Source organism: Perca flavescens, chromosome 15 (assembly GCF_004354835.1).
Source record: "Perca flavescens isolate YP-PL-M2 chromosome 15, PFLA_1.0, whole genome shotgun sequence".
In the NCBI taxonomy this organism is placed as follows: Eukaryota; Metazoa; Chordata; class Actinopteri; order Perciformes; family Percidae; genus Perca; species Perca flavescens.
Window position 1 is genome coordinate 27860488 of NC_041345.1, and position 18202 is coordinate 27878689.

An 18202-nucleotide genomic window follows, 5' to 3' on the forward strand; every position below is an offset into this window, starting at 1 on the left:
TTGGTGCTAATGAAATCAGCCACCCCCATAAGCTGCAGGAGTGTGTGTGTGTGTGTGTGTGTGTGTGTGTGTGTGTGTGTGCTAATGTACATTCGTGTGCATCCATGTGAGGTATTAAGCGTATGTCAGGGGGCCCCAATGTATTTTGTGATAGAATGGAACGTTGGGTCAAAGGGTAAACTCACCACCCTCATTTTTCTCTCTTTCACTGCTCTCCATTTTTCTCCTTCCTGCATTACTTCCAGCACAGCTCCATCAAAGGTGCCTTTAAACATCTCCAACCTCACAGCTTCTGTCATTTAACCAGCGGTGGAGTGTAACTAAGTACATTTACTCCAGAACTGTACTTCAGTACAAATGTTGAGCTACTTGTACTTTACGTGAGTCTTTTCTTTTCATGTCACGTTCTACTTCTACCCCTCTACATTCCTGAGAGAAATATTGTACTTTTTACTCCACTACATTCATCTGACAGCTTTAGTTACTAGTTACTTTACAAATTAAGACTTCTGCACACAAAACACATGTAGTTTATAAAATAGGATCTTTTATTTTAAATAAATTAAACTAGCCAACAATATAAAGACCTACAAATACATCTGATTAGATACAGATATATCTTACTTTTAATACCTTAAGTACATTTTCCTAATGATATAAGTAACATTTTCAATGCAGGGCTTTTACTTCTATTTAGTATTAGTATTTTTTTTACAGTGTGGTATTAGTACTATTACTGAAGTAAAGGATCTGAATACTTCTTCCACCACTGAATTTAACAAACTTAAAAACAAGAAATTGTAGTTTAACAAGCAGCCAGCTTACAGTTTGGAGGTATTTACTGACCAGCAGCAGTTAGTTTAATGTTAAGCTTGGTGACTGCACAAACACTCTAGAAGTACCGTCCTCACAGTGAAACACCCTCTAGTCTCGCATTGCCAGACCTAGTTCTGGCTACACCACACATATATTCTGGGATAGACAAAAAAAAAAAAAACATTCTGGGTTTGTATTTCTTTAAATACTTGTCTTGGGCGGCGCTAAGCTCCGGACGCAGTGACGGTGGCTCTGCTAAATAGCCTCTGGGAAGGAACTTGTTTTGATGGAACATTTGCACGTAGGGAAGCAAGCTCTCGCATTAAAATGGATAATTCTCCGCAAAAGAAAACGCCACGTAAAATATAAAAAGGAACGTATCTTGACAGTGTGATAAGCCTTTAAAAAACCAAACAAAAAAGACATAATTTGATCGTCAATGCCATAGCGGTGAAGCCTATACTTTAACTCTATAGGACGCGTTAATACCACCGGTGGTTTGCTAGCTATGTGTGGCTTTTGCAGAAATGTATTAAACCAGTATCACAGAAGCTTGTGTGAATGGGAACGGATCGGTAATTGTCGCTGCCAGAATTAAAAGATCAACGCCGACTGACAATTGCCGTGTCAGAAATGAGTCTAATTAAAACATTTTTTGTAATTAGTTTCAAATCTGCAGGAAAATCTGCGGAATTCTGCATCCGCAGATATCATGTGCCTCTAATGATAATGTAACAACCTTGAGTTTTCTGTTGTACGTCGATCATCATTTTGTAGAGATACACGTGACACTTTTTAGATTGAAGATACATCTTTTTCTTTTTTTTTTTTTTTTTACAGAGAAACAATTAGGGGCCTATTTTAACGATCTGAAACGCAAGTATCAAACGTGAAACGCAAGTAGCTTTGTGGGCGGATCTCAGCCGATGTTGCTATGATACCGTCGGGATAAATGACTCTTGCGCCCGACGCAAATCTAAAATGGGTTGGTCTGAAGTAGCTAGGTGTAGTTTGGGCGTAACGTGCAATAAACCAATCAGAGCGTCATCTCACATTCCCTTTGAGAGCAGGCGCGCTTGTTCCATGGCGGATTGCTATTATGACGGCGGATTTGCCTGGCGCACGCCGGCGGGAGCTGTCCGGGATGCGGCAAAGTAACAAATACCCGTCTTTTGTGCCCCTTCCTCCTCCGTCCACTCCATCTCCGTCCACCCGCTCCACCAGGAGCACATCGCGCATTGCCACTCCCGGGGCCAAATCCCGCCAGAGTGTCCAATCCCGCCGTAGTTCAACATCACGTCTCCTTAAGTCCTCTAATATTTCCTCATTTATGTCATCAACACATCCATGATTCATGGAAATCAACAGGCCACAAAGAATGCTGGGACTTTTTGAGGACTGTACTTTAAAGTGCCTCCTGATCGATCCAAACACCTGAAGCGCATTTTCAGTAATATTTTTCCTTGTAATTATGCATGGTTTGCAAAAATGGGAACTGCTGCGTCCATTTAGATGAGAGAAGCAAAGTGTATGCGCGTTGTGCGCACGCTACATTATGGCCAAGCACGCGCCCCTAAAATAGCATCTGAATAAAGCGCCACTGGCTTTAGACCAGGTTTTTCCTGGTCAGTTGCGGAATTGTTTTCTGAAACTGCAAAATAGCACCAGGGAACGTTTGCGCCTGAACATGCCTCCTTTTTCGCTTAACCCCCCCCCCACCCCCGAGGGCGCAAATACATTCCCTAATTTACCCATGTGCGTCTGTGGAGGTAAAAGGCCGCTATGCGTCAGGTGCAAAATAGGAATGATACATGCATCGTTGTACAAAGGCAATTGCGCTGAGTGCAAGATAGGGCCCATAATCTATAAAGTAGATCCTTGGAGAACAGAAAGCGCTGCCTTTAGGTAAGAATTACCCTTTCCAACGATGTCCATCCCCACCCAGAACAGTGTAAAAACACTACAGTTAAACTATGTATGTATATCCTACACCCGCTGCAGATCAGGAGTGGAGGAAGAGACACAATGAACAATTAAAATGATCTAAGTCTTCCCTTCCTTGCCTTATTGCTCTTTCTTCCCTTCTGTCTTTCTGTATTTCTTTTTCTCCGCCACCTCTGCCCTCGTCTTTCTTCCTTCCTCCATGGCCATCCCTCCCCACCTCTCCTTAATGAGTCTTTGTGAGGGACAGCAGCCTTTTAGCAGGGAGAGGAGTTAATAGCTTTGCTGATGGCTGCTGCTAATGTCTTTGGGCTAATGGCCTTGGCCACGGCTGATGATAACCATGAACTAATAGCGTGAATGACAGATAGCCTACTGCTTTCAGACTCACGTTCTGTATCAAGAATAGATAGATAGTCTCAGGGGAACAACTAGGAAGTCCATTCCCCCTGAATATAGCAATAATACTCAGAGGAGCCATCTTTATTGTGATTAGACATAAAGATGAAGGTGATGTAAGTCGGTAAAATGTACAGCCAAGAGCCAGATGAAAATAATTAAAATCACTCACTTAACACTGTGGCTACCACAAGACTATGCAGCGAACCAGCCACAGCACATAGGACGTTTTCACAGTACTTTTGCACGTCTTTAAATCATTAACTACAAATTAACATTCCCTTAATTCAAAACACAACCACAACTACTCATTCATTGTATTTTATTAGTTGAGTAATGTTTTCTCTTTGTCACGTTACATCCTACAGTCTGCTGCTGATTGTGTGTGTGTGTGTTTCTAAAAGGAGGCTGAACCACTCAACACCCACTGTTACCAAATCTAACTTTGGGTATGAATAAAGTTACCTTGACCTTGACCTTGCCTTAGCAATACTACTGGCCATTTTCCGAAACACAACATATATTTTCAGGTGGATTTCCTACCTTCTGGGCAGCCATTGGTTTCAGAATTACTTTCAGTGTGAGATGAAAAATTAGCCTACAGAGTATTTAAACCACTTTATAGTTATCATTGCATAGCAATGTTTTTGCGAGGATTTTGAAAGCTTCTCTCTTGGTGATGAATTCAACAAAGCTTATCACTTAAGCTAGACATTTAAAATTAATCAACACCACAGCCCAGTAGGCCTATCCGAGGAATTACACAGTGCACAATTTACAGTACAGGCCAATTTCTCATTCAATGCGTTTCCTTTTTATTGTCATGACTATTTACATTGTAGATTCTCACTGAAGGCATCAAAACTATGAATGAACACATATGGAATTATGTACTTAACAAAAAAGTGTGAAATAACTGAAAACATGTCTTATATTTTATATTCTTCAAAGTAGCCACCCTTTGCTTTTTTATTAATAAGGGAAAAAATTCCACTAATTAACCCTGACAAAGCACACCTGTGAAGTGAAAACCATTTCAGGTGACTACCTCATGAAGCCCATTGAGAGAACACCAAGGGTTTGCAGAGTTATCAAAAAAAGCAAAGGGTGGCAACATTGAAGAATCTAAAATATAAGACATGTTTTCAGTTATTTCACACTTTTTTGTTAAGTACATAATTCCATATGTGTTCATTCATAGTTTTGATGCCTTCAGTGAGAATCTACAATGTAAATAGTCATGAAAATAAAGAAACACATTGAATGAGAAGGTGTGTCCAAACTTTTGGTCTGTACTGTACATCCAATGCCAGCGTTAATTCAATTGTCAATTAAGTATTCAGGTACTAGTTACTAGCTAATTATCTATTTTCTTTCTTTATTTCTTTCTTTCTTTCTTTCTTTCTTTCTTTATTTCAGGTGATTGGATGAACCAATTGTCTGTCACGTCGCAGCCCTCATACACACCTAACCCGAGTTTGCCGCAAATTACCGGCCAACAGTTGAATATAGCAATAAACAAATATTCACTATGAAAAGATATAGTGGAGAAATGGCGTCCTGATCAGAGAATGAAGTCACACTCCCTGTGTGTAGTCATCCGATCTTCTTTGTTCTTTGCATTGATAGCTGCTCCGGCCACGAGTGCATATTATTTCTAATATACACTATTTCTATTATTTGTAGTACATCCCATTTTCTTTTTTACTATTACTATAACATTTCCCTAACATTAACCGTCCCATAGTTCTCATGCGTAAATTATGTACAAATAAATACATTTAAAAAAAATTATGTTTGAATTGTCCAATCCACATTCTGTCGATAGGGTTGGAAAACAATGCGTAGGAGTGAAAATCATTTCAAATGACCTAAATGTGTTCCCTTCTTGGGGCCCTAAACTCCCTCCCCAAGAAGTGCTACCGAAGGCATTTTATTTCATATTCTGAATTTGATATCACTTTTCACACATAGCTAGTTATCCAAGACAGGGCCAGTGTGAAAGCTTCCTCTAGGGTACGTTGACCTTGCATACATGACCCCAATCAAGATCAGGACTGAGGGATAGATCAGATTCTGCTATGCATGGTGTGAAAATACATGTCTGGAGCATCCCGTAAGCAGTGTTAAGTTGCATGTAATGGCGTTACGTCATTTAATTACAAAATAAAGTCGATCCGTTACAGTTACTGTGAAAACATGTGCAATCAAATTACAGTTACGAAATGAGTTATGAAAATGTTCATGATTACATTGGGAGTCGCATCTAAATATTTTCTGTAAAAAGCTAGGCTATATGTTCTTTAGAATTAAATTATTATAGTCTTAATTCATGTGATGAAGGATTTTAAAAGGAGTTTGACAGTAGTCAGTGTTGAGTACTGCTGTAAGGTTAACACTGCCAGGTTGAAACATTTGAAAATGGTTTTGAAACGGTTGTAAACATTCATTAGAAATTTAGAAAACCACCCAAAAAATAATTAAACGTAATAAGTTCTTAAAAAAAGAAAAAATTGAATTAGTTGTACTACTATTACTTTTTTAAATAGGGTAGCTTGTATTCTCGCATTGCCAGACCTTCCTTCACAGCGCTGCGGAGGAGGGTCTGGCTAGTCCACACAACATTCTGGGATGGGAGAAAAACTTACTCTGGTTTATTGTCATTTCTTTAAACCAATCGCAATTGTCTTGGGCGTCAACGGTGCCTCTGCAAAATAGCCTCTGGAACGAACTTGTTTTGGTGGAACATGTGTATGTTCGAAAGTAGTTTTAGTTGTGCAACAGAAAACTCAGATTGGACAGATAGTCTAGCTAGCTGTCTGGATTTACCCTGCAGAGATCTGAGGAGCAGTTAACCATAGACGGACATCTGGCCAAAAATGAGACATCCGGTGGAATCCTCTGGCGGCAACGGAGCAATCCCAAAAATGAAACGCTGTCTATATAGACTAGGTAACTTGTATTCGGTAACCTATTAAATTCTCGAAAGAACCTTCCCAACACTGCCCATAAGCATGTGGAACCCCAAATGTAAACACATCTATATGTTTCTACATGGTGACAGTTCACAAGACATTCCAGTGATGGATGCCTGGATAGAATTGCCATCTATACGGGAAGCACCTGGATCATCAGAGCAAATCGTTTCCAAGTCCTATGAAAGAGGTAATCAGAATCTTTCTTGAGACTGTTAGCATAGTTTAAAAAAAAAATCCCATCTGTCCACGAATGAGGTAGCCTAAAAGCAAGAAGATGAAGACCAATGGAGTGTGGTGCGTTGGAAGAATGTGTGATGTGAGGAACCTTTCGCAAGAATGACTTTTTCATCTTAAGCTGCAGTTGGAAGGTCATCCGGTGGCATGTTGAAGAAGAGTGGAGGCCAGGCGAAGCGATGAAGAGCTAAGCGTCCCGCAGAGGCAGAGCCACTTGATAGAGACACACCATTACGGTGACATACAGTCATTAGCCAGCTCAGCTCTTTGCTGCCAGCTCAATATGTGCTGTAGCAGTTAGCATTCAGCTTGCGTTAATGGGGTAATTCCCATTCAGCTGGGATAGCAGGCATATGAGCCATGTGTCACATCTATAGTCAGCTAGTGTAGCAGCCATGCAATAATTTCTCCACTCACTCCTGCATTAAATGACACTCAATCTCTGCCAAGAACGCGCCTCCGCTCCTCCATTTTCCTCTCGGCTCTAAATCACACCTCACTGTCTCTATTACATACCTCAACTGCTCTCTAAATCTCTTTCCCCTCTACGTTCTTCTTTTTTCTCCTCTACTTCACCGGATCCCACTTTTCTCTTGTGTACCATAAACACTTTTCTAACTTTTTCTCTTCACGGCAGGCTGAGAGACAGGCCTGTGTTTGACAATGACGACAACATAACACTATGAAGAATTCTAAAACGCTTTGTTGAGAGATTTTAAGAATACGCACACCAATGTGTGAAAGTATGAATATTGTGAGAGAATGGGAGGACCGGCTCTGAAGCCATACGAATCATCCACCTGCACCCACCCAAATTCATTATTTTCACTCCCCCTATACCAGTCCCTGTAAGCTATTTTACTTTTTTTTTTATCTTTTTTTTTTTTTATTAGTTACAAATGTATTAGCTGCAGGGTGCGATTAGTGAAAAAAAGCAGACACAGGGATTTTTGATCATGCACAACAACAGCCGGTGGCGGAGTGGTTTTCTCCCACTCTTGGCGGTTTTATCTGTTACTCCATAAACACAAAGTAATCTATAAATACAAAATAAACTAAAATACAACCATAAACCTTTTTAATACAATGCTCAAGTTTAACACTGCACCGCAGACACTGCAGAGAAACGTGCGAAAACAAGTGCTGCCTTGCTGGTGCCCTAGCATTAAAGTCCACTAATGTATTTTGCATGTTTGTTGAAAGATACAGAGAAAGGAGGGAAGTCAAGGGCAGTTATGTATTACCGGTATGTAAGTAACGTCTTGCGGGTGAGGGAATTTTCTATCATTTTTTTTAATGGACCCTTAGGAGAATGAATTCCCTGCAGCACAAAAGGGAGACAAAGCAAGTGGTGTGCGTGTTGCTTTCTACTTAAAATTGATTATAGTTCCCCATTAAACATATCGGGGATTCATTGTTTTTGGATATTGACCAGGGACAACAAATCACAAAAAACAACTATGTTGCGGAAAGTTTGCCCATTTTTTAAAAAAAATTGTATGTCTTTTGCAAGTCCCTTAACTTTACGGCAGTAAAATACCACTTTATTTTTGGGTGTGTGCGACACAAAAACAAAAACCACCAACACTGCTTTGTGTCATAGATAGATAGATAGATAGATAGATAGATAGATAGATAGATAGATTTTTATTGATCCCAAAAAAAATGGGAAATAACGGTGTTGCAGCAGCAAAATATCACACAGCTCACATACAGAGTATACATTAAATAATAGGAAACGATATACATTAAATAATTGAATACTACATGAGCAATATTTAAAATATATACAATTTGAAAATAAAATGTACAACTGTTTCAATAAGTTGGGGAGTAAAAATGTACAAAATGCAGCTGCTCCCTACATGTCTTATCTCAGCAACAGCATTCAGATTCTTTTCACTCATATGGATCACTGTACTGTCTACATCCGTGTGATGTCTGATCTATAATTGAAGACATGTGAAGCTCATTATTCTGTTGTTGTGGATAAAATCCATTTGTAGATTTGGCTCTGTTCTGCCAATGAATTTGTTAAGTAACATGTTAGCATTCTTAATTGTCTGTTTGGCTTTTACCTTGTTTGAGGTATGCCTGTATGTCTGTTGGCCCAAACTCACCCTGTTCATCCCCCCGTCATCTATTCATCCCCAACTCCACCTCCTCCACTTAATGTTTAGGGGTTTTCAGCTGCTGACAAAAAGCCCATTTTAACAGTGTGTGTGTGTGTGTGCGTGTGTGTGTGCGAGTGTATGTGAAAGTTCCTTCTGCGTGCGTCCATTTTGGGAGGCGAGGTGCGTCAGAGCGTGAAGGCTAGCTGTCGGTCCAAATTACATTCAGTTGTTGGGCACTCTGTGTGTGTGTGTGTGTGTGTCTCTCTCTCTCTCTCTCTCTCTCTGAACTTAGTGCTGTAAAACAAAATGAAGGAATCTCCTCTCTCTCTCTCTCTTATGCTACTCTGTCATCGCTGTCTTTTAATCACACACTCAAACACACGCGCACACACACGCCTACGCACACACCTACGTGCACACACACAGACACATGCCTATGCAGTACGCACACACACACACACACACACACACACACACACACACACACACACACACACACACACACACACACACACACACACTTCCCATATCTGTCTCATGGGTTCCCTGCATTGCACAAGATACATGTTTCTACTCTCATGCTTCTTCCAGCTAAACACACACACACACACACACACACACACACACACACACACACACACACACACACACACATGTACCCACCAGATGCACTTCCCATATCTGTCTCATGGGTTCCCTGCATTGCACAAGATGCATGTTTCTACTCTCATGCTTCTTCCAGCTAAACACACACACACACACACACACACACACATACACACACATGTACCCACCAGATGCACTTCAGTGCCATCCTTACACCTCAAATGTCTTCCTGTTTTTCAGTTCCGTTGCTCAGACGTGACCTCTAGAAACCTTTATGGGCAGCTTCCTGCTCTGTGTGTGTGTGTGTGTGTGTGCAGATTGACAAAGAGATCAAGAAAGCATGTTCACAAAAAAAAACAGATCCAAGTTTTCTACTGTTCCTCAGGTCATCAAATGTCTTAATGAATCTTGGTCCTGTGTGGTCACAAGGTTTTCCCAAGCCGGTTTGGAACACCCCCCAAGTTTGAGTGCCTTGGTCCATGCTATGTGTAGTGATGTCTGTGTATATTGATCTGCAATTGTGTACGGTGTGGCTCTGTTTTCTTGTCTTATGTTGCCAAAAATGCCATGTGATTTCTGCTGCAACCCAATTTCCCCACAGGGTATATAAAACAAACTACTTCTACTAAAAAGCTTTTCGCTCAAATGCAGCGTTGTTACCAAAACTGCCCATTTTTAACATCAAATCCCACGTGTGCGTGTCTGTGTTTTTTAGCTTTCCAGCCGCAGATTAGGATATCGGTCACTGAGCATTACGCTCCCTTACACACCCCTTAGTGCATTTCCAGTTTTAAAGCATGATGCTCTCTAGGATGGATTACAGTGAATCTGTCAGTACAAAAAAAAAAAACAGATAGCTACTATTTGAAACAATCAAGAATAATAATATTAATTATGAATACAGAAACGACTTGCATATTCATGTTATATTTCCTTACGTTATATTACTTATGTGGGCAATCATGGAATTGTGCTATTCACATGACATTTGTCAAAATTTCTCGAACAAGTGGACTCAACCAGACAGATGTTAAATTAAGCGTCACCATGGCAAAAAGCCTATTAACTATTATGAATAATTCTTATCATAACATATCAAAGCAACAGAAATATTACATGGGTCAAGGTTATTTTTTTGTTCTTAAATTACCAAAGAAGAAATGTGAAGGAATGTTACATGGAGAGGGGGGGGGGAGGTAAGTTTCTTGAGAAATCAGAAATGAAAACAAAACAAAAACGAAGATGAAATAAAATAAAGAACTTGGCAGCGACACTGCCAGAAAGAAACGCTTTTTTTTCTATAATTTGTGCCAAGTTTGCATAATTTACGGGGAAATGGAGGAGGTAAAGGCTCAAAAAAACCGTGACGTGGAAGTTGAAAGCAGGTTGGAGAGCGGTTCAGAGGACCGGAGGTTAGATCCAGACATCTGCAGACTTCAGGCGGCGCTGCCACAGGGGCCGGAGTGGCAGCGCTCTCACACCAGTCACTTCCTCAGCCCTGTCACGCTATGAGGCTCACTGAGCTGTCACTACCGCTCTGTGTGAGTGTGAACTACCTCTTCATGAAAGCCTCATTTCAAGAAAGCTTTTAGTCCTAAACTTTTTTTTTTCCGTTCATTTCTCTTCTGCGATAAAATTAGAGCTGGGCGACATTGGAAAAAACACACATATCACGATCGTTTTGATCAAATACATCGATGTCGCTATTGCGGCGATATTTTAGGGTTGACTATTGGTGCTTTCACGAAATATTAACACAATGAGAGTTTTGATAAATAATCACCAATGATGTGGATACAATGATTAATTGGGTAAAGGCAAATAACAGCACAGCAGGTAAGTCTGGTATGTTTAGAAAATTACACCACTTTACTGTAATGCAGCCTTTAAAATCAGGAAAAGACTACACTCGGTCATATCACGATATTAAAACATCCAAAATTTAAGACGATATCAAGCCTCTTATATTGATGTTGATATAAAAATCAATATACTGCCCAGCCCTAAATATAATAAATCAGTCAGGAAATTAACTGGATAACTCTATTATATGGATATCCAAACACTTAGGGTTTTATTCTAAGCGGATCTCTAAGAAAACGCCACAGCACTGTGCACTCAAGATTGATTACGTAACCAAAATAACTACAATGAACAAAAGATGTGCTAAAAGCATTGTACCTAAAAAAAAAAACCCATCCTGTTATTGGAGGACTGTGGGTATGGCAGAGTGGAATTGCTCTTGTATTGAAAACCTAGGCTGTGATGGCGTCTAGTGGCTGGCGCTGGATACTGCAACAGGTTATGTAGGTAAAAGTCAGGAAAATGTACTTAAAGTTATGAAAATAAAAGTACTTCATGCTAAAAAATCCTCACATTTTAGAAACTGGAAATGATCCGAACAGTTATGTCAATCAACTAAGTGTTTAATCTGCTAATCATTTCAGCTGGACATTTAGGCCGTTATATTGTTGGGTAGTTTAAGTTATAATAAAACATAATATTTAATGAACTACATGTGTTTTGTGTGCAAAAATCTTTATTTGTAGAGTAACTAGTAACTATATATTTCTCTCTGAAATGTAGAAGTAGAAAGTGGCATGAAAAGAAAAGACTCAAGTAAAGTACAAGTACCTCAACTTGAGAACTGTACTTGGTTACATTACACAACTGGAACTGGGTCAGGCTTTTAAAGTCCAACTAGAAAATGTCTTTCCTGCAGAAAATGCTTGTGAATGCTGAGCAGCTAAATTGCTAAAGCTAAACTGCTGAATTTAATGCATAAGATAAAGCAGTGAGAACAGTTGAAAAAGTGGGAATGGTTTAAATAAGTATAACTTTCAATGAAATGTTAAAGTGCCCATATTATGAAAAAAAATCACTTTTTCTGGGATTTGCGGTGTTATTTTGTGTCTCCGGTGCTTCCACACTGAATGTGTCCTGCCTTCAGTCTCCGGGTGAGCTGTTCAAAATCTGCATGGCTTTCTATGTCACTAGCCGAAACGAGGCGTCTACACCATGCTAGTGCTAGCACGCTAGTGGTTAGCCCCCCTCATTCTCAATGGCAAAACACTGCTACAACACACACAAGTTCACCATAATCTACAAAGGAACTACTTACATGTCCTTGTTCTGCAGGTATTCCACACAAAGTTGGAATAAGAAGAAGAAGAAGAAGTCGTCTCCCGGCTAATCCAGCCTTGTACTACTTGTGCCTCTCTTTTTGATAACATAACAGTTCAGATATCCATACTTATTTAACAAGAGGAGCCAGTAGGGGGCAGATGGATGTTACCTTTACCAAAATCCAATAACTTGAAAAAAACTTTTATTTACAGATCAAGGTCTTTGTGGAATAAAATCCCTAGTAACATTTGTTTTATCACAGGAAAGGACCATTTTAAAAAGAAAATCAAATCTTACCTTCATTTAAATGACTTATTATGAGGTTTCTGATTGTGTGTCTTTGTCAATTTAAGCAACCTTAAGTTCAAGTTCAAGTTTATTGTCATATGCATATTAGTACAAGTACCACAGCAATGAAATACAATGTGCCTTAGCACTCCCTCAGCACCAGTCAATAATAACAATTTAAAAACTTAATAGTATTAAAAACATTATAAAATATCCAACATAATATATACAAGTGACTAAGTTCAGACCACAGCCCTCCTTCCTGTTGTGTTATTGTTCAATAACCTTATTACCTGAGGGTAAAAACTATCCCTAAAACGTGTTGTGCGCGTTGGGATGCTCTGTAGACGTCTCCCTGATGGAAGATGGGAGAAGCCACCTGATATATTGTAATATATAACATTGTTTTTAAGATATTTCTCTATTTGCTTGGTTAGTTATTATTTTCATTTCATTTTATTTGTAATTTTTTGTTTTTTGTTACTTAGTTTTGTTGGCAGATATTGTTGCATGTATTTTATGTATTTGATATTTTTTTCTAATTACTTATCTGTATATGTTATGAAATGTTTTAATATTGTTTGACTAAATGTGGTGGAACCCAGGAAGACTAGCTGGTCGTCAAGGCGTCAGCTAATGGGGATCCTTAATAATCTAAAACTACTTACTGCAGTTGGAGAAACAGTTTCATAATCCAGGTTAAAACATTTGTAAAATATGCTGAGATAATTAGTGAGATCAATATATATATATATATATATATGTTATATTATGCAATTGAGAATTGTGCAATACAGAAGTTATTGACCACAGCATGAGTTAACAGGAAATGTGCGATCTTTATCAAAATTAACAAGGGGGGGGGGATGTGTTGTGTGTTCTCTTCTGTTCTTCTGTGATTGTGAGGAATGGTAGGGGGGGGGGGTATTGTGTGAGGTTTATTAGATGTTCATTGAAGCACTGGATGAGATAATGTATGATTATGTTTCTATGTAGGTTAACTGTATGTTTATTGTGTGTTTATGTGTCGCCATTCGTTCTCTTGAATGCCCAAGATGAATTTCTCCTATAGGAGACAATAAAGGCTTAACTTATCTTGTCTTATATCTTAAGATTCAAGTTACAAACATAAGAAGACTAAGTTTTTTTTAACATCCTCCCACCAACTACCAAAAACCATGTTAACTACTTGAACATAAATTTTGCTCTCCTTTCCTTCTTGCCAGCAAATTTCTAAATAACTCTCTGATTAAAGTCAGTCATCTCAGTAACAAGTCTCTCATGGTGTTTCTGAGAAAGTTTTTATTCTTTTCAAGGTAGAGAAGCACCTCTCAGCTTCAGCCGTGGTCATGGGTGTGGTTATGACAACTTTCAGGAGAGTAACAGTTTTGGAAAAGACTTCTTCAAGATAATTCTCCATAAACAGCTGGAATAGCTCCACAGCACCATGGCAGGCTTTGAACTCTTCCTTGCTGTAGATGAGACTGAGCTCTGTCTTCACTTCACTGGAATCCGTTGATAATTTTTTCTCTTGTAACAGACAACATACAGTCCAGTAGCTCGTTTGTTATAGTTTTTACGTTCCCTTAAATACAGTGGCGCTGTCCAGGTGCTCTTTCAAAGCTCCATCAAGAGAGGCAACAAAATCCACCAAACCGCGAAATTTCCCGTGGTTATCTGAGCTCTCACTCTCATCATGGCCACGTAAAGCCAACTCAAAGGCTCCACAGCATTTCGCACTCTATTATTCTGGACAGTATGGGTTGATTTTTTGAGACATCTTCATTGTGCCTTCAAATGCCAATCCTGTAGCCTTCATCTAACTGGTCAGCAATGCTAACTCTGCTAAAAAACGTTAGCTTCATACTATTATCAAGATGGCTGCGGCTACTGTAATGACATTTGCATTTTCCAGAGAGATGTTTTAGGTCTCTTACCCCTGTTGTTGTCCACAAAACCTCAGTGCCGACACTTTGAAATAAAAGACCGGGAAAGCAAAAAAACGCAATGCTAACATCACATCCAGCCAGCCAACTCCGTTTCGCATAACAAGAGCGGTGAAGCCCAGGATGTAGCTTCCTCCTCTGTCACTGGCCTGCTGCTGGATTTTTAATCGGGTTGGTCCGGTCTGAGATCCTTTATCCCCTTTTCTTCTTCCAGCAAACGTCTTGTGAAAGGTTTTTTTTGTAAATCAGGGACATAATTTGGTTTAACTGCTGCCATTATCTCTACGAAAGTGATTTGTGTGATCGTCAGCTTGCAACGTTTTGGCAGAGTGACGGTATCGCCTGCGCGTGTAGCGGCCAAGAGCGTAAAGTTGAATGACATGTGTCGAGAATCAATCAGATTGGATAAAATAACATGTATCCAATTCTGATTCGCCAGGGATGCAGCGAGCTGCTAGTCTGGCTATCACCAGACCAAGCTCAATCTTTTAAGATTGAACATTAGTCTGGGGAGTCTGCTCTGTATTTTCTCTGCACAAGATCAACTGGCATAGTTCAAATGACTCTGTACACAATTGGATAGTCCTTCAACCAATCAGACCAACGATCCAGGTGACGTAGCAACGACAGCGGTATCAACGGGTTGCTGCCATGGGTTGCTGTGCTTCGGTGGCCGGCTTGTTGAATGTAAACAAAAAGCTGCTTTGGTCGCTTCTCTATCGTCATCGTGTTAAACCCGCCAATAGCGCGCCACGTGGATAAGCCAGTTTGTGATTGGTTCCCGCAAATTTGTAACGGAAGCAGGATAGATAAACGTACAGGTTTCCAGCCTGAGCTGCAGGGAGAAATCAAATCTCCGTCAGATCGGGCTGGCTTTACCCAGTACAGCGAGCTGCGCCCGGAGGAGAATCTTTAAGAAACCAATTAGAGACCAGCTTCAGGTCACATGCTTGCCGAAAGTTTTAGGACTTACATAGACATTCATTTGTCTATGAAACCGTATCAAACATACTGAAACATGACAATTTAATCGGAAAATAGTTAAGTGATTAAAGCCAATTTTTACTAAATGCTGAGCCTCTTACTACCAGCTGGCACATCATATGAGCAAACTATTTTAATTTATTTTAATTTCATTTTTATATAATTTTTGTATTTAAGTATACATTTATTTTTCTGGAATGTCTCCCTAGCACCCTTTATTAACAAGCCACTTGTTGTATCACTGCCTGCTGCAAAGCCTTCATATGCAGGGCATCTCTGAAGACATGTTGCACTCCCAGCTTGTTGCATTTGCAACTGATGGGGCCCCTGCTATGATTAGCCAATACAGACAAACAGCCACACTCCTTCTTGAGAAAATCAACCCTAACCTGCCCGTCAGTCACTGTATGAGCCACAAATAAGGAACTTGTGGTTTCTTGTGGACTAGTAGACCTATTGAAGTCATTTCAGTGTAGGAACTGTGGCCTAACACTGATAACGTAGGCACAATCAACATTGTCTTTCAGGAAGTTACCATGGGTAAATACATATTAAATGACAACTTTTCAATCAGCACTTCTTTTTTAAATAAATATTTATTCTAGAATGAATGTCTAGAATGAGATAATCTGATGTTTGGATTAGCTTGCTTTAATACAAACATTGCTAACATTATTTAGCATAAAAACAAATACTGTGAACATCAAACCATGAAACACATCACATTATGAAGGATGAGGTCACAAAAGGATCAAGGCAATCGTATGTCTGTAGATATAGTTTATGAGTATAAGCCTCTTGGTTTGCTGAATTTAAGACAAATGATTACACTTGAAACCACTTTGCTTGGATGCGGTTGTACTTCCCATGTGTCATGTCTTGTTTGTCTTCCTGCCTTGTGTGTTTTCCCACATTTGTGATTGTCTGCTCCACCCAGATGTGTTTTACCTGTTTGTTTTTTTGCCCTTTGTCACCCGTCTCTCGATACAACCGCCGCTGCCCTGTGTATTTAGTCTGTGTGCTGCCTTTGTCTGGTCTTATTTCTTTGTTGTACCTTGTGTTTAGATGTTTTGCCTGTTTCCAGTGTACACTTTCCTAGTGGTCCCGGTCATTTGGATTTACTGCTTTTGTTCCTGGCTCCTAGTGTAATCTTCCAGTATTTTGTATTACTAGCACTTTTGGGTTTCTTTGGATTAAGCTGTATGTTATTAAAACTCACCTTTTGTTCCATCAAACCTGCTTGCCTCGTCTCTTGCACTTGAGTCCATACCAGCTTCAAACTGTGACCCTGGGAGCCAAGAGCTTGCAGATGGAAGGAGGGAAAGGGGAGGAGTGGGAACAGGGAGCCAGGAGCTATTAACCTGACTCCGCCAGATGGATTGCTTCGGATTTGCTCGGCATATCCATCTGGGAACTTTCCGTTGGAGAACATTTTTGGAAGGGGCGGAAATACTGGTTAGCTGATTGGATAAACCATCTGTCTATCACCTATGTTGGTGATAGACGGGCCAAATCAACCAATCAGATCCACGAAGCGTATGAGAATACAACCACAAGCCCGCCCCTGCTGCTGCAGGCAAAGCATAGCTCGTTAGCTCAGCATGCAAGCAACATGTCGGTAAAGGAGATTTGGCGTTTGTGTAATGAGAATTTAGGAATAAAAGGCCCCATTTCAGGTTCCCGGACCATATTCCAAAAGAAGGATCCAAGAGAAAAAAAAACATTAGCGAGCGGCTAAAAGAATTAGGGCTACCGCTGTCTGAAAATACTGGTTAGCTGATTGGATAAACCATCTGTCTATCACCACCTAACCCACCTCAAAACCATCGCTGATTGGCCCGGTCGTTTGGCTAACGGCTCCAAATTTTCTCTGCCTCAAGATGCCAGACTGATCTGCGAGTGGAAAACTGGAGCTCGCCAGATCAGGACGGTGTCACGAGGCTAAGGAGCTACGGCAGGTAGCTGAGAGGTCAGGCTGAGATGTGGAAGTCAATAAAGAAAAGGAGTGATTACAGAGCCATCTTCATGACATTGAAGACTCTGGCTTAAGGCTCAACATACCTCACTAACCCACTAATCTCGCTTCGTGGTACACACCTCTATTGAACTTTTTTTAATCACCAACAATTTTAAGCATTAGCAATTGGTGAGTTGCTTTGGTGCTGCAGCTTTTGTACTTTGCACTCTATGGTTCAGAACTACAGAGGTTCCTAATCTGTAGTTTTGGCTGAAAAAAATGCAAGAAAGAGGAAGTGTTCCAGGAAGGACTACCAGTGTGAAGTCTTCTTTGCACCTCAGTATTAAGTTCAGTTTTCTGTCACTGATAAATGAGACAGAGCAGCCTTAGTGTCAGCCATGGGGAGCAAACAACAGAGAAACATTTGCCATTTGGCCATGGGTAAGACCAATATTATAAAACTGTATTTGGAAAGCAGATTTTGTAAAGTTTAGCAACTGTATGGTATAGTATAGACATGAAGTCTCTTGAGACTAACTTTCAACTTCAGTTTTTCAGTATAAAGATCATTCTCTATACTTAAAGATGCTGTAAATGACATTTAGAATATTAATATAGCAGTAAACAGTTATTTGCTATATGAACATATAAAGGCGTCCTGAGCAGAGAATGATTTTGCATTCCTTCTGTGTGTGTTGTTATCCGAGCTTCTCTAGTCTTTGATAAATATATCCTTTCATATCATAATCATGATTTGATAGCTTGTTCAGTCGTGCGTGCATGTTAGTAAATGGGAGTCCCTCCCTTTGAAAC